The sequence below is a fragment of the Rhinolophus sinicus genome, chromosome 14, assembly GCF_057876585.1.
Source record: "Rhinolophus sinicus isolate RSI-liver-muscle chromosome 14, RSI-T2T, whole genome shotgun sequence".
NCBI classification, from domain to species: Eukaryota; Metazoa; Chordata; class Mammalia; order Chiroptera; family Rhinolophidae; genus Rhinolophus; species Rhinolophus sinicus.
In genome coordinates, this window is record NC_142514.1 from 65,821,486 (window position 1) to 65,838,807 (window position 17,322).

General features: G+C 37.3%; 1 long non-coding RNA gene across 1 annotated transcript in view; it reads right to left on the bottom strand.

Moving 5' to 3' along the window:
* Positions 1-11,256: 11,256 nt before the first annotated feature.
* LOC148755707 (uncharacterized) overlaps positions 11,257-17,322 on the bottom strand; it is a 53,387-nt gene continuing 47,321 nt past the window's right edge. Inside the window, exon 4 of the long non-coding RNA XR_016018476.1 lies at positions 11,257-11,920. This is a non-coding gene — a long non-coding RNA (uncharacterized LOC148755707). The remainder of the gene's footprint in view (positions 11,921-17,322) is intronic.

The window sequence follows — 17,322 nt, forward strand, 5'->3', positions numbered from 1 at the left end:
GTCAATATTTCAAATCTCTGTAGTAGGGCATTAAGCTGAAAGGCCCATAAGCCAGGAATCTGCAACTGAGTAAAGATCATCAAAGTCTCTAGCATCTAAACTGCCACTGAGAGCTGAGGCAGAGAGCATATGCATTCACATTTAGGCCTCCGGTTTTTATGATGCTCTAGCATTACCACTTAACTAAAAATGATCCCACTACTAAGAGTAATAATAATGATAACTAATGTTAATTGGGTTCTTGCCATGTGACAGGCTTGTAGACATGCATTTGTTCATTTTACCTTTATGACACCTCTATGAAGCAGGCAATATTTTATTATTGCCATTTTACAAATGAGAAGACTGTGGCTTAGGGAGATTATGTGACTTGTCCATGGTAATGCCAGGAGTAAATGGCAGAGCTTAGAGAAACCCAGATCTTTCTCCTTCTTCAACTTGAGTCCTTAACAGGGTTGCTAGGGAGGGTTGCATTGCACAATTCGTGGGGTTGGCTCTCATTCATATCCTATGAGTGGGGCACCTCTGGAGCTGTGTAATGCAGAAGCCCCAGTTCTTAATCTCTACTTGTAACTCTAATGCCCCCACCCTTTTCTTTTAAATGAACAAGTAAAGCCTTACATCTTAATGTCTTTAATCAGATGGGGGCTCTTTGGCTTCTGACTTTTCCTGTGTACGTTTCACAAAAACAGCAAGTCACATCTGTAAATGTGTTTCAGATGTAGGCAATAGCTAAATAAGTCAAGATCACCACCAATGATCCTATCATAGATAAATTCATGTTAATCAAGTATCTTTAAATAATGTGTAGACTCTTCTAGTCTAAATCAGAATCCCTTCTAAAGTATTAAGGAGGAAGGAAAAAACATTTTGTGAACTAATCCTTAACATTGAGGACCACCATAACCAAATTGACAGACTGTATGATCTTTGCCCAAACTGCTATGATCTGTTAACATGAATAGTATTCAATGTTGGTTATCTTTTCAGGTAAATGAAAACTTGCTTTTGAGTAAAACAATATTTGTCTTTTCTAAATCCTGATGATAGAATGGTTTGTTGTACATGAGAGCCCAGGTTCAGACATCAAGAATCTGGTTGAAGTCTAGAAACAGTGAAAAAAACAAAATCATCATAGTGTCAAACATAAAGGCTGGGGTAGAAGCTAGAGGCTGCAGTGGCAGAGTCATTGTATGGAAAATCGGGCAGAGGCACAGCAGTGCCAGCCATTTTCCTCTGCGATGGGAAGAACCTAAGAGAGAATTAATTTCTTAGGTGTCCAACTCCACCTTCATCATCACCATTATTATGTTTAGGATTGTTGTTGGTAGTTGATTTGATGACAGTCACTTGCAGGAAAGCTTTTCTTGATTTATTAAACCCTGATAACAGCAAAGTTCCTTCCAGTGCCTTTCCTGCATGTCTTTGTAATGGAGTCCTCTTCCGTCCTCCTGGCCTGCATTTGCTTTGTCCCTTTCCCTCGCGTGGCTCACATGTCCTGTCGTTACACATATGTGTCATCTGCTTCTCAAACTCCACCGTATTCCTTTCCTCCAAAAATTCTGGAGAGTATTAGTTTCCCATTAGAGCAGAACACCAGGACACTGAGAACTGTTTAGTATTCCAAAATTCCATAAACGGCTCAAGAGATTGCTCAGTTTTAAACAACCGCCACACATCATTTTAGCAAATGGAGATGTATTAAATGGTTCCAACAGGTGTATGATTATAAAAAGAATGTCAAGTTTTTGTGGAAATTAATACTGGAATATAGGCTCTACTATTACTGCTTAGCAGCAAATAGTTCAAGTAGTATAATAATATAGCAGGCTCAGGGAGCCAATTAATCCATTAGAGGAAAATTCCATTTATTTTAAAAAAATAAAGTGATTTTAGCTTTAAAGAGGAACTGCAGACAACAATTCCAAGTGGAATTCATCTTAGTAAGTTACATACTGTTTTGTGGATCATTTAAAATCCAGTTATGAACGCTAAGAAGGTTATCAAGAAAACATAATTGCTACTTTTAATAAAATGTGCTTTTTTAGGGTATACTAAAACTTTATATCACTAACACTAATTATTTTGCAGCTTATTGGCAGTTACACTGGACGAAAAGTGGAAGTACGTAAGTGCAAAACAAGTTCCTGGCTTCATTTCTTCATCTCTACATACTTCGGGGCTTTATTTATGGCTAGATTGAAGCTGGATGTCAAATCTAGGCCCCTCAGAACAAAATCTTAATAATTAACTAGCAAAACTGAACATGATCGCTTCTGACACACCTACACTGGTAATTATTGCTTTGAGGCCATTTACTAATGAAATTAATGTATTCATTGCCCTAACAAATTAGCATAACTCATACATAATGCCCCACATTTCAAGACCTCGCTGGAAAAACAACATTTAATACTGCAGAATGAGATGGCAAGGGCATTACATGGAGACAGGATTCACGGAATTACTACATGCTAAACACCACAATAGCTAAGTGTTCATTACAATGTAAAACGTAAACACAATGTGGGTATTAAAGCCATTAATAGTGTAGTCAAGAGTGTGCAATTGATGATTATCTTTGCACTTCAAATAAGCAGATATTACAATAGCAGTAACCATGGCATCTAATTAACTGGCTACTTTTAGAGCTACAAAGTATGAAAAGAATGCTCCCGCAGACAGCCTCTTCTTCCCCACCACATTGATAAAGAATATTGTTCAGCTGTTGCCACTTCTCTACATTTTTTACTAAATGAACTCAATGGCACACTAATTAAATCCTGTCCCCCACCCCAGCAGCAAGAGGATTCAAAAACGGAAGGTAAACAGTTTCAGCATCTGCATGTTAACCTTAAAGGGGAAAATGGGAAAAATTATTCTCGTACAAGCTTAATGCTTTAGTGTAAGAGGTGATTTTGCTTTTATTCTCTATGTGCTTTTTACTTCAAATGATGACAAGATAACTGTAAGTTGAATGGAGTACTCAGAAGACAAAGAAAAAAAGACTCTAAACTACACACACACACACACACACACACACACACACAATTTTTTTTTTTTTTTTTGACAAATGGCGACCTAAAGCCATCTCCCAAGCATATAAGTATAGTGAAAGGTAGTGGTGGAGTTTTCATCACCCCTGCCCTATACCCACTTTAAGGGAACTGCACCCTGAAATAATCACATTCTCAATGGGGATGGTGCTTAACACAGGTGTGCGCTATGCACACATTGAGAGCAGCCAGCAGTTACTGGAAAGTTGAGGTTTGGGTTTGACTTGTGTTTGATGAAACGAAAATGTTTCTTACAAAAGAACTGCATTCACGGTACCCTTCAATTCACAAGAGTTAGCCTTTATTCAGTACCTAGAAATATGTATTTCATCAAAATTCAGGGCATAATAACTAAGAGAACTCAGAATTGATTACAATAGAAGGCTTAAATCTTCATGGATGGAAGTAAACTTGGAGATCATATAATTCAACTCTATCACTTTGTAAATAAGGGAAATAAACATTTTGAGAATTTGAGCAATTTGTTTAAGGTTTCATAGTAGGTTTAGTCAACTGAAAGTCTGGGCTTTTTATTTTCAGTTCCAGAGCTCCTTTTATTACTATGTTGATGAAAAAGTGAATACATGAGTTCTAAGGAAAGCAATTGTAGGTGTCCCCTTGCTTAATTTAATGAAAAAAATAACCAAGAACTGTATCTTAGAATCAGGGACTTTTGCAGTTTCATTAAAACATTCTAGAAATATGTTTTCAAATAATGTTAAGCCTGAAAGACCATAAATCCTGAAGTACATGCATGCATTTCAGCCATAAGGAATCCACTCCTTAAAAATCCATACCTTATCTCGAATTTTATGTCTACCCATATTATTCCAGGGGGCATTAATACCTTCGTCCATCAAATAAAAAGACAGAGAATTGATGTGAGAGCAAAAGAGTTGGGAAAAAGGAAAATCATGTTTGGTCATTTGTTAACTATAACACAAAACAAAAGATGAATTTCAATTTAATTGAATATATATATGTGTGTGTGTGTGTGTGTATTATATATATACACATATATATGTGTGTATTCATTTATACTTGTTTTGGCATTGCAGAGACCAAGCTTTAAGTTTGCTCACAGATTCTTGTGAAAATCCACTCAAACAGATACAGAACAAAGATTAAAGTGGTGAAAGTATTATATTTCTGTTAGACCCACTATATGATTGTGATTTCATCTGGGAACTGGTTTATAATTGATTTGCACACAAGAGGTCTTGTGTTTTTATCATTTCCACGGCTCTCTTTGAGCATGGTTGTGATCTAGTAAGTACAGTGTGCCTACCCCTACTCCCTTTAACCTTGATTCCTTCTTTCTTTATTTTCTTTCTTCCTTCCCTCTCTCCCTCCCTTCCTTCCTCACTTCTTTCCTTCTTTGAAATTATTTCCAGACTCTTTTACACCTCACTGAATATCCTACAAACTGGCCAGACTGGTGACTGATGGTGATAAAAACTTCAGCTCATTACCCTGCACCAACGACTCCTTTACTCCCTTATTTGTGATACAAGTTGGTGAAATTGAGATTGTGAGACATTTGGAGATGGGCCATATCTAACTTTGTGTTCTCTCTGTTCCCTTCTGAAGCCAACAGGAAAGGTATTACTAAGGCGACATGACAAACACCAACAAGCACATTCAGCTGTGCATCTAAGTTCTTGAGTGGGAAAGGCAGCGCTTACAGGAGACAAGTGAGGATGGCCTTATGACAGATATGCAAACTTGAGTGTAACAAATGTGCTTTTTTATGTATAGAATATGGACTTGCACCAAATGAAATGTTGGCTACAGCTCAATTCTAAGAATATTTTGATACTCTAAGAATATTTTGGATTCAGTTGTTTTAGAAAACATATACATTTGATATTAGTTTTTAGTTATAGCCAATATTACTATTAATTTAAATGCAATAGTAGTAATAATTAATAGAGCATTGAGTGGCATGTGCTAGGCAATATATGCTAATAACTTTACATATATTATCTCATATAATCCTCACAGAATACTACGAGTTAGGCTTTAGTTTTAGTATTATCTTCATTTTAACCCTCTCAGGCTTAGAGAATAATAATAATATGATGATGATGATGATAAAAGAATAGGAATAGTTATCATTTATTATATGCTTGCTTCCTATGCAATACACCCTCCTCTACATGGTTATATTGAATCTTATGTAACTTTCACAACAATCCAGTAAACTGGGGATTATCCCTCCCCCCCCCCCCCCCCCCCGTTTCACAGAGAAGGAAATTAAGGAACACAGAAGTTAAGTAAATTTCAGGGATACGCATTTGATAAGTGATGACGCCAAGTGAACCCTCTTGGCCTGACTTTATAGTTCAGATTTCTAAACATAATATTCACTACCTCAAAATAACTTGCTCAGATAATATACAGTAAAGCCAAGATTTGGGGGGAAATCTGTCAAACTATTGTACCCCCCCTCCTTCTGTTTGTTCATACACCAGGTGTGTTCTTCCTCAAAGCCGTTGCTCTTGGTTTCTCCTCTACCTAGAGCTCCGTTCCTCTGACTTTCCCAGAGGTGACCCCTTATTCTACAGGCCTGGGTTGATCCAGCTCCTTCTCAGAGAGGTCTTCTTGGAACACTTGACCCAACTTTGTTTCCCAGATAGAACTCATCACACCAACTTGTCCCTTTGATGGTATTTATCACCATTTATCTACATATCTAAATCTATAGCTATATCTATCTAGCTATATTTATGTCATTAATATAACTTATTTGCTGGTGTTTTATTGTCTGACTCCTCAACTCTAAGCTTCATGAAGGCAAAACTGTGAACATTTCCTTCACCAACGTACATCCAGGTCTAAATGCTTTGCAGAGAGTAGGTGCTCAAAGTGCTTGTTGTATGAAAGAATAAATAAATATACCTAACTTCTGGGTTACAACTATGACTGTAACTGCTTCACTGTGTGACTGCTTGTGCTATTTTAGATCACAGTATAGGTGTAAAAATATAAAACTGTTTGCTTCAGTGTTAATCATGTTTTTTACCTCAATGGTTTGGTTCAAGTTCTTATTATCAAAAGCATTACGGAAAGTAAGACAAGGACACAATTTTACACCCAGGCATTCTTGCTGATTTTTTGTGCTCCTAAGTGGGCTTTTCTGCCTATTTGTACCTTCAAAAGTTGCATTTTAATTGGAATGTTTATTGTGCTGTAAGCAAATAACGATAACACAATGTTGCTTGGGCAATAGCTGCAGAGTTGACTATCAGAAGTAGCAACCGTTACTTAGAAATCTACTAAAGAAGAACCTGGAGAGTTGATCATCTTTTCCTTACTTTCCATGACAATGAAACATTCTTTCATGTAAAAACAATGTGTCTTATTTTTCTCTTTAGCGTTCATGTCTTTATACCACTTTGAGAGACTATAGCTTTAGTTTGCATGTGGGTCTCGGTGGGTATAAAGATAAAAAACAAGAGAGTTTCTTCAATGCAGCTGTTGCTCCTTCTATTTGGGGCAGTGTCAGCAGATGGAAGGAGGAAGTGGCAGAGAAGATGCCTGTGACTGAAAGTCTTTCCTTAAATCACATCTAAACTAATAGTTTCTAGACTGTGGAGAGGGGCACAGAAAAAAAGATGATAAGTAGACAATAAGTAGACAATAAGTTGGTTGGAAGCAGTATTTTTGTTGTAAAAAAAAAAAAGGGAAAAAATAGACAATGAACAAAATGCCACTGTATACAAATTAAAGTTTTGGGGCATTCTTCTATCTCAGGAATGGCCCTCTAAATCCTCACTACTATTTATTAAGGCCTTACAGCATCTCAGCTACTACTAAGTATTATTAGACATATCTTAACTTGCTAAATCCTTAAGTCAAGTAATTCTTATGGTCTGCATTTTATTGATGAGGAAATTGAAGCAGAAAGGCTTAAGTAATTTGCCCACGGCCACCAAGCAATTAAATGCCAGATCCAGGATTCAAACTCCAGTCTGACTACTACCAAAATCTTTGCCTCTTAGGATCCCACATTCTTTTTGGAAAAAATTTTCCAGAATATCTCAGGTCAGGTGAGTTCTTAATTAGGAAAGTTCCCCATTTTGAAGGTTGGGTGGAGGCTGGTAGAGGAATAAGCTATCTCTCTTCACTCAAACATGCTTATCTGCAGCCCAGTTAGATTTGGAAAAAGAGATGTAGAGTGATTTGTATATGTTTGTTTAAAAAAAAAAAAAGGTCTATAAAATCATGCTGAGAGGGAGAAAAAGATTTGAGAGAGAAACATCATCTTATATATTTCAAAACATAGCACAGAAATTGAGGGGAAGACCACTTCTAATGATCCCAAAATTAAAAGGATGGGGTAAGGAGGGAACCCAGTGGAGTTCTGTAAAGCACAGTCATTGGGGCCACATGGATCTACTATGGTACAAATAATGACCCTGAAACATAATGCCAAAGAGTAACAGCCTCACATGACACATTATCCCGTAAGGTGGGGGGTGGATTCTGTAAGGTAACGGGCCAGAGGTTTTCTATCCATCAGGGCACACACACATACACATTCACTACACTTTAATATTTGATATTTTAGGATCATGTGATAACAATGCCAAAAAATTGTTGAGGCCAAGACTATCGTCTAGGATATGAACATCTTAACATCAAGGCTCTCGGAGGGATACCTCCTGAGAAGAATTCCCTGGTGGCCTCTACTTCTTATAGCCTTATAATTCTGTATGTGTGTGTTTGCGTAGTGAAGGAGGTTCAGAACTTGGAGAGTCGTGATTAAGGAACAGCCTTAGCTTATCACCATTCTGCCTAATGGCTAGGTATGGTGGTTAGAGGAAATTTTCTAAGCCTCACTCCAGGTTGGGGATGTGTCCTGCATGGGGTAGCTGTAATTGCCTACAATCAGTGGGTGTTCATAGGCTTCTCAGTCAGAGATCCTTACCATAGCAGTGACTCAAAATTTGGTTCTCTTTCCATGGTCCGGTCAGGCCAGGGCCTCAAGGAATGCCAGCCACATTGTGGGGGTCAAGTGCTAAGAATTGAGGGACTGGAAAAAGACCCAGATTGGTGAAACTTATGAGAAACATTATTAAAAGGCCATCAATCTTCCTTTGGTGACATACTGGCAGGAGTACAGGGCTGCTGAGTACAATCGCTGGAGGGGTTAGTGCTGGGACAGCCAACGCGGGCAGCCTGCCTCCCCTTGCAACTGAAGGGTGAGCTGTGTCTGGAGAAGGAACTTTGGGTGACCTCAAGGAGCGACGCATGCAGCCTTGCCTAGGACACCCATGAGAACGTTCTCTGTTATGTTTATAAACTTTACAAAGTTATGCTCACAGTTATATAACCCCTATGTGGTGCCATAGTTAATGAAGTGCTGGAAGTTAGAAAAACAGCAACCATGTTGTTTTGCCTGTGCTAAGCCTTACTACATTACATATAAGGGCTAAACTCGGTGCTAACTTGCTGATGTGACACGGGATGCCATCTCTTCAGTACCAGCCACAGGTCAAGTCAATCTTCTATTTCAGGAAACTCCTAGCAATGGAATTAATATATAACCATACTAAAGTCATTTGAAAGAAGGAATGTTAATGAGTGACGGAAATTTGCAGCTTAATCCAAAAGCAAAGCAAGATCATCCCATAAAAATAGCTATAATAATAATCTGTTGACTCAATAGTTCATCCTTGTTTTTATTTTTCATGCATCAATCTGTAATACCAAATGACATTTTAAAAAATGCCACCATTCCATCTCCTCCTCTCACAGCTGTTACATGCTTGCCTATTTAGAAAGAGCTCATCCGCATTTTTTGATAGCTTTCTGAGTCTTATTATTGTAATAACAATAAAATTAAACAAAACACAAGTACTTCTCATCTTTATATCCATCTCCTGCCACACCACCATGCATACACACAGTGCCTAAGTATTGCTTCTTCGCACATAGGAGGCACTCAGTAAATGCTGTTTGAGTTAATGCAATGAATCAGCACTACAATCTGCTGATAAAAGATCACTCTTCCACCTGAAGTAGAACCTGGCAGTTAAAGTCAATATTTAATTAAAGAACTAACAGTTGTGTTAAACCTAATGAATTGTTGTATCTACAAATGTCATAACGTTTCTCTCTTAAGAGAGCACAGAGGAACTTTGATGGCCAAAGAAGTACATGGATGAGTAAAGTATTTGATGAATGATAAAAATCTTAGTGTGAGTTAGATGAATAAAACACTTTATAAAGTAATAAATGGCTGTAGCCATATTCTTCCACGAAAAATATTCCATTTCATAAATACATTGGGAGGAAAACAATATGATTGTGATAATTCAAATATATTCAAGACAACAATGTGTTCATTTCTTTAGTTTTCTTAGGTGACAAAGTATTCACCAAAATCACTTGTTAGTATACTTAAAACATTGAAATGATAATATTTAAAATATTTACATTACTTATGAACATTTTCCAGAGGAAATATTTTGAGAATTTAGATTTTTTGATCAGGTTTTCTACTTGGATACTTTAGCTCTAGGCCAATTCCACAAAACAGGAAAAGTAAAATAAACCTTTTATATTTTTTTATGAGACAAACAAGCCTGGTTACAAAATGAATAAAACTCATAAAAGAAAATAAAACAACCAAATATCAAATTGAACAAGATAAGAACTATGATGTTATTTCACCTTTTATCATCTTAGATATGAAAATTTAAAAATCCTCCAATTTTCTTTTGAAAGAAAAATAAGCATATAAAATGTCAACAAGGCTTCTCTTAAATTTTTAACAGACTCATAAAAAGTAAACTGCAAAAAAACTTGAAAAACATTTTGCATATGATTTCCATAAAGTTGTTTCACTTCCGGAAAACTCAGAATAGTACCGCACATGTTCTGTACAACACAGTGTAGGGAAGAGTGCCAGTGAAAAGAATTGCAGATTTCAGAGTTCTCTATCAAAAATAATGTGCTTTATATCATTATAATTGAGTAACTCCTTAAATTTTCAAATCACAAGTTTTGTGAACCCCACCACTACATCCTAAAAGAGAATGTGGCATTTTCTAAAACATTTCATGTTCAATTTCCTCTAACGGTTTATCTGTTGTTAACTTCTCTGGTGTCTGAGACACTGGCTGACCCATCAATTTTCCATCTGAAGGAGGAGTGGCACTCAGGCTGACATCACCGACATTATTTTATTCTGGTACAAATGCAATCAATTGATCAAGAGGGAGCAGAATCCCTGGTTTAAAATTATTGTAAGAGGCTGGGGGCTTTTGTTAGACATCTGCAGTAGCCTGTTATTGTATCTAACCCACTCCTAAAAAGCTATTCAGGAATATCTATTTTCACTTTTCTGAGTAGAACAATGAGTGAACAGAGGCAAATGATACGTTTAAAGGCAAAATCAAAGGAAAATACCTTTTCACCCCAGGAAACACTCAATTAACATCCTTTCCTCTCGTCAGGCCCCCCAAATATCTTCACTATGCAGATTAACATGCACCTTTCTTACAAATATTTTGGCTGTGTTGTGCCACTTATCCGTAAATGACTGAAATGGCCACCATGTATTTTGTAAATCTCATGCAATTCACCATAGTTTTAATAAACGTTAAGTATCATTAATCCACCAATAAGGAAATTCTTATGTTTTGGAATAATTATTACAGTTATTTCATCTGCAATTATTTTACTTCTGAAAGTCCAACACAGTGTTATTTCCTTGTGCTGAAAACCAGAATTTTGCTGTGGAAAAATGGCTCCCCCATCTTCTTTGCCCTGCCACCCATTCAGGCTGTGTGATATCTGTTATTCAATGTAAGCTATGTGTCATGTAGGGTGACAGGCGGGGTCTCTTCTGGGGTCTCTAGTCCCGCTCCCCGCATAAGAACACAGGATATGGTGAAGCCAAAAAGGAACACCCACAGGGCCATAGATAGGGGAGTCATATCACTATATTCTCGCTGGAGGCTGGGTTGGAGACACAGAAATCAGGAGCCACATGATCCGTAACCTGCCATCCACTTCTCTGCAATCCGCAACCTGCACTCCACCGCTTGCTAGCTCAGCCACCATCTTCTTGCTAGCCCCTCCCACCCTCCACCCCCCCAACCCCACTCCCACCCCCACCCCCACCCATTTGCTGCTAGCGTAGCCACAGCAGTTATATTAGTGGCCAATGGCTCACTGGTTACAGCTGATGGCTGACTAGCCATAGCTGATGGCCATGCATTCACAGTTGATGGCCATTTACTACCTGAGTGAGCACCTTTCCACGTGAGGGCGAGAGCCTGGAAACTGCACTCCTGGCTCTGTCTCCACACTATGTCTCAGGGATACACACAATCTCTTGGATGCCACTAGTGGGTGAGCATGAATCTATTCAGAGTTCTGAGGGGAGCTATTAAGAGCTATTAATAAACTACCTACTCTCAGATATGGAAAACTTAGAAAAATACAAGAAAATAGTAAAGTCAAGAAACAAGGTATTTTGGTGGAAATTATGGCTCTAGAGAAGAAATGGGATCCAGGATATAAAAACTATTAAAGTAACAGTCTTTGGTAAAACAGGCAAGAGACAGAAGTGGCTGTGAATAACATGACTGGCTATCTCCCTAATGATGACCTCGAATATTAACACTGTAAGAACAATGCTCACCGGTATAGCACATTACATATACAGTACCTACAGCCAATTACTTACTCAGAGCACAATGCCTTTCACATGTGAACTCATGGGTTATGAATCATTTGTTTCCCATTAATGGAGCTCATCTTTGAACAAATCATGGCAAGACGAACACCTGTGTTTCTTACCTCAGAGGTACGACTCTTCATCTCGGTCTCTCGTCTTGAACAGAATCCTATTAGAATAATTTGTTTTTAGTAAGAAGACTACTTTAAAAATTATATGTTCCATAAAGATAAATATAAACCACATTAGCATCCATCCTGCTTTCCCCCATGCAGGCAGAAGATGAAAATAACAGAGCTAAAAGGGTAATGAAAAGTGTATGCTGTATTATTTAAAAATCTGGTTCATATTTCATAATTGGCATCCTCTTTGCATTTATATTTATCATTTTATGGAAACAATCTTTGAGTCTTCCAGCCAATACGGCATGAAAAGGTAATTCTTAAAACTACCTTGGACAATGAGTTCACAGCGGCACTCAGACGTGGGAGCCTCTTTAAACCTTCTGAAATAGTTAAGGTTCATGGCATTGGACTATCATCCTGAGAGAACCTATATATTGTGCAGTATGGGTGGTTTTTTAAAGAAATAGTCATGGCATGAGAGGCAAATTAGTGTGCTCCAGGAACACAGCCTCCAAAAAAATAAAACCAAGGCATGGTTGGAGGAGGAAAGCGCAGGAATTGACACTACCTTCCAACTTCACAACCTTACAATGAGTTGGACCTTAAGTCAAATAAAAAAGGGGGCTCCCACCTGAGATGAGGACAGCTAAAGGGCACCTCTAAAGGAAGCTACATATGTGAACATTTGCAATAGTAGGGGAGTACGATTTTTCTTCTTGGAGAAATATGTTCTTTATATTTCAGTGGAGAAGTTTGAATCATCATAATTTTTTTAAAGTGTATATAAAACCTATCACTTTTTTTTTGGAAATTAAATGTAGTCAAGAGATAAACTTTAGTATTACAAACCATCCTGTGTCATGTAAAGTAGCTATTTTTATTGTAGATATCTTCAAGTCACAATTTATTTTACAATTTAGTTTTTTTGATGATCTTTGAGAACTAAAATTTGTCTTATGAATAGTATTTTTGAATGAGTATTACTGGTTATTATTATGGTTTTTAAATTGAATAATTAAATATTTTGAACCAAACAGCTATATTTTACCTTTGAACATCTGCACATACATGTATGCATACATAAACAAAAGACAAGTTATCCTAGAATGTTTAGAGCCTTTTATAGCACCCCAATAGAAAAGATATCTCCCTCCAGAAATGCTACAATATTAATAGTTTGAGTTCTCATGACTTTGAGCCCACAGTTTTCCATCAGTATATATGTGCACATGACTGGTTGTCACATTAAATCATAACACCTCAGAAGTCTCTTTCTGATGGCCTCTACAGTTTTTAGACCTAAACCACAGAACAGCAATTAATAATGTGTGATGAATGAATAAATAAATGTGGATAATTTTTTTCTTCTTCTAAGAGGTACCGGACTTTTCTCTCATAATTTCCTTAAGTGGCATTTAATTTCAGGATACTAAATTGAGAGTTTCTTTCTTTTTTTTTTTTTTTTTTTTTTAATTAACAGTAGCCAAAATAACCACAGCTGAAATACAGAGGGCTGGTATAACTAAAATCATCACACCAAATGTGAGGCACTTCCAAACTATGTTGAGACTCACTGCTAATTTAAATTTTAGTTATATTTCTATTAAAAACAATAGAACCTAGGTCAATGTCCAAGAACAAGAGAATTGTTCAGAGGATTAAATGTGCTTATATAATTAAATGTCTCACACTAACTAAACACTTTCTTTTGTGGAAGTTTTATTGACCTGGGGAGAAAGTTATCTTAATCCTTGGGAAGAAAAACACAGAATGCAAAATTGATTATATAGCTCAATTTTGTTACAAAGAAGAAGAAATAGAAGGAGAAAGGGGAGAAAACACGTATAATTGAAATCATTGTGGGAGCTTTTGGGGTGGGTTTTATTCTTTATGTATTTCTGTACTTTCTAAAATATCTATAATAAGCATATGATAATTTTATAATTGAAAAGTTACAAAATTGTGGAAGAGAGGGTGAATTTGAATGATAAAGAGAGTAAAAGAAAAATAACAACACATCTAAAAATATCTACTAATTTTATTAGGGAAACTGCAAAGGAGCTAAAATAGTAAATGTCAAGACCACAGCAGTACAGATGTTACAAAAGGTTGAAAATATCATAACTTTTTAATTTTCTCTCTCAAAATCAGCACCATACATTCTCTAGTCTAAGAGGCACATTTTAGCATTCCCATTAAAATCTAAAATTGGAATGTCCTACATTTCTTTTTAAAAATTTAATAGCTATTAGTAAACCTTACAATAGACTCTTATAAAAGATATTATACATCTGAATTACCAGATATAACTCTCAATTCTCTCTTTGCTCACCTGACCAATCACTTTCTTCTTTTCCTTCTTTCCTTTCTCCTTTCCTTCCTTCCTTCCTTCCTTCCTTCCTTCCTTCCTTCCTTCCTTCCTTCCTTCCTTCCTTCCTTCCTTCCCTCCTTGTAATGTGATTAAATACCTACTACGTACTAGGCACTATAGTATAATGTAATGTAATAGTATAATGTAAATGTGACATGGTCCCTTTCCTGCAGGAGCTAACAGTCTAGTGAGGAGCAGACACCATTGGAATGAGTGACTGTTTCAGTACAATGTGAGGAACATTGTATTGGGGTGGACAGACACTGGGTGCTGTGGGGGATATGTCAGAGGCACCAAACCCAGAGAAGTCTTCCCAGACTGACACTTAAGCAGAGAACTGTATTAACCAGGTGAGAGGCAGTAAGCTGAGAGTGTCCCAAGAGTGAGCAGTGAAACAGAAGACAGAGAGAGAGGGTAAGAGAGTCTGAGAAAGAAACAAAAAGAGAGATGGACAGTGACAGGATCACAGAAAAGAAGACACAGACACCAAGGCCTGAGGGAACTGGTGGTAGTTCAGCTTGACATAGGGTGTAAATTTTAAGCTGAAGAAAGTTAAGAGCAGGGGTCTGCAAAGGAAGCAAGGACCAGATTATGTTAATGGCTTAGGCCTTGTGTGCCACAGTAAGGATTTTGAGCTGAATCCTGAAGGGCTGAGGTAGAGAGTAAAAGTTTTAACAATGATGTGGTTTAGTTTCAGAAAGATTACAGTGGATCCTGTGTAAGAAATTAGTTTATGTCTCTAATCATCATGTACCTCTTTCAATTTCAGTCATCCCTTTGTCCTTTTATTCCAACCACGGGAACCCTACTCAGTCTTCCAGTCTACTCCAACTGTCCATCTTCCAGGGAGAATCCGTAATTTCTTTATACACGTCTCCAGGCACTTTGCCTGTCCATGGGGTGTGGCACAGCTTTGTTTTGTCTCTGTCATGGTTGTCTGTCTGACCTGGTGACATCACTATGCCGTAGCAGAGAAAGGACATGGGCTCAGGCAGAACAGACTGCATGCCTGTTCTGCCATCTACTTATTTTGTGACCTTGGGCAAATTCACTCATAAGATCCACTTCCTTCTCAGAATTAATACCCATTTCATATGGGTTTTTCAAGAAGAGGATGAAAAAAATCTACGTAAAATGTTTGCCCTGTGGTGAATGCTCAGGGCTCATGATGGCCCCTTTCCCCTGTGATTGATTGATCTTCACAGCATCTGGTAAAATGTCTGCCCATAATAAGTACTGAAGGCATGGCTGCTAAAAGAATGAAGGATAATGTTTAATGGACTAAAATCTCTCAAGTCAAATATTTGTCATTCATTAAGTTTGGACAAATGTTTGTCTGATTTTGTTTAAATTCTTTTTAATAGTGGAACCTACGAAGTACCTCCCAGGTTGACCTTCAGAATTGAAAGAATTATTTCTTCTGCTATTGGGAGTGCTGTCAGCTATGCCAGGAGATGGTCCTCAGCTGTGGCCTTCCTCTGGAATAGCCTTGATGGCAGGGATTTAGCTCACTCAGATCATGTCCATTCCCAGGGTCAGTCTGCATCCAATGATGGGTCCACCCAGAGGTAAAGGGTGTTTCCTCCCACCTCTGAAGGTTAGCCCAGTTCCAGAGCTCTCAGGAGCTTGGCTGAGGCCTTCTTTGAGACTGCATCATAGCCCAGCCTCTCTGTCTACCTACTCCTGCTTCCTGCCTCCCCTTCCTTCCAAAGTGCTGACCCCATCAATCACTCACATATCCTCGTCTCAGAAAAAACACCCTGGTCAAACATTATCAGTAACACCTCTGAAGTCAGATTTTCAAAATCTACATTTTCTTTTATGAAAATTCCTTCCAAACGCCTTAGAATGCTATGAGTATTTTTAAGTGATTGGCTATATTTATTAAGTGTCTTGTAAAATAGGAACATGTCTATGAATGTTTCATGGTATGCTCCTGTGAAACTGTAGTTTTTCAGTGGATCCCCTATTTCCCAGTTCCCCAGGGACAAATAAAACTTTCCTAGTCAGAGTTAGAAGTAAGCAGACTCCCAGGCAACAGTTTTCTGCTATATTTTAAAATAGTATAATTTATAGCATGAAATTAAAAACAACATAAATTAGTAATTCGATCCCAGCATTCCAATTTAATGAACTAGAGGTTTCATTGCATTATTGTTTTGTTCCACTAGACCAGTATTTTGGAGTATGAATAGAAAGTTCTTCTTTATTAATAAATAAGTATATATATATATATATATATATATATATATATATGTATATGTGTGTATGTGTGTGTGTGTGTATATACACAAAATCAAAGGTGTCCTCTTTGCAATTATGTTGATTATCTCATAGGAGTAAAAATTCAATAATTTAAAAGACTATTTTCTTAGCATATTCACAACCACAGTAGATAAGAAAGTGAAATTTTTGTCTTTTTAGTTTAAACTCCTTTAAAGCGCAGTGCAGCAAAGCAATTGCTCTCTTGTGGCATGTGAGAAGCACTTACCAGGAAAATTGTTATTGGATTACAGTTCTGGTAGCATAAAATGCGGAAAAAAAAAGGACATTTTTGACCTCTAAAAAGTGACCAACAATCAGAGATGTGTAACAACCACATAAGATTCAAGTTCAATGTGAGACTTCTTGTCTACCTTAAACAAACGTGACACCTGGGATCTTAGTTATAGTTCATTCATTGCTATTTTACAATACTTTATCCACTGTAATTTGGGAAACACAACAGATGCAAAAATCCTATTATAGATATTTAAAAACTCTGAAGACTTGGTAAAGGCATTTCCCTAAATGCTCATCCTTATCTAGATATCATGATCCCTTTAAAAGATCTTATTTGGACTTGAAGAATACAGGTGATGCATGGAATGTTACGGCAGTGTGCAAAACTGGTATTTCTTAAATGATTTCCTTAACCTTCTTTTTCTTGAACAGCCATCCCTCTTATAGTCTATGGCTTTCTTGTTAGCTCTCACCAGCTCTTATTTATGTATTAGGTTTTCTCCATTCAGACCCCTTCAGCTTGTCCTATGCACTTAGCCTACTTTGAGACAGACAGTAAACTCTGTGACAGCA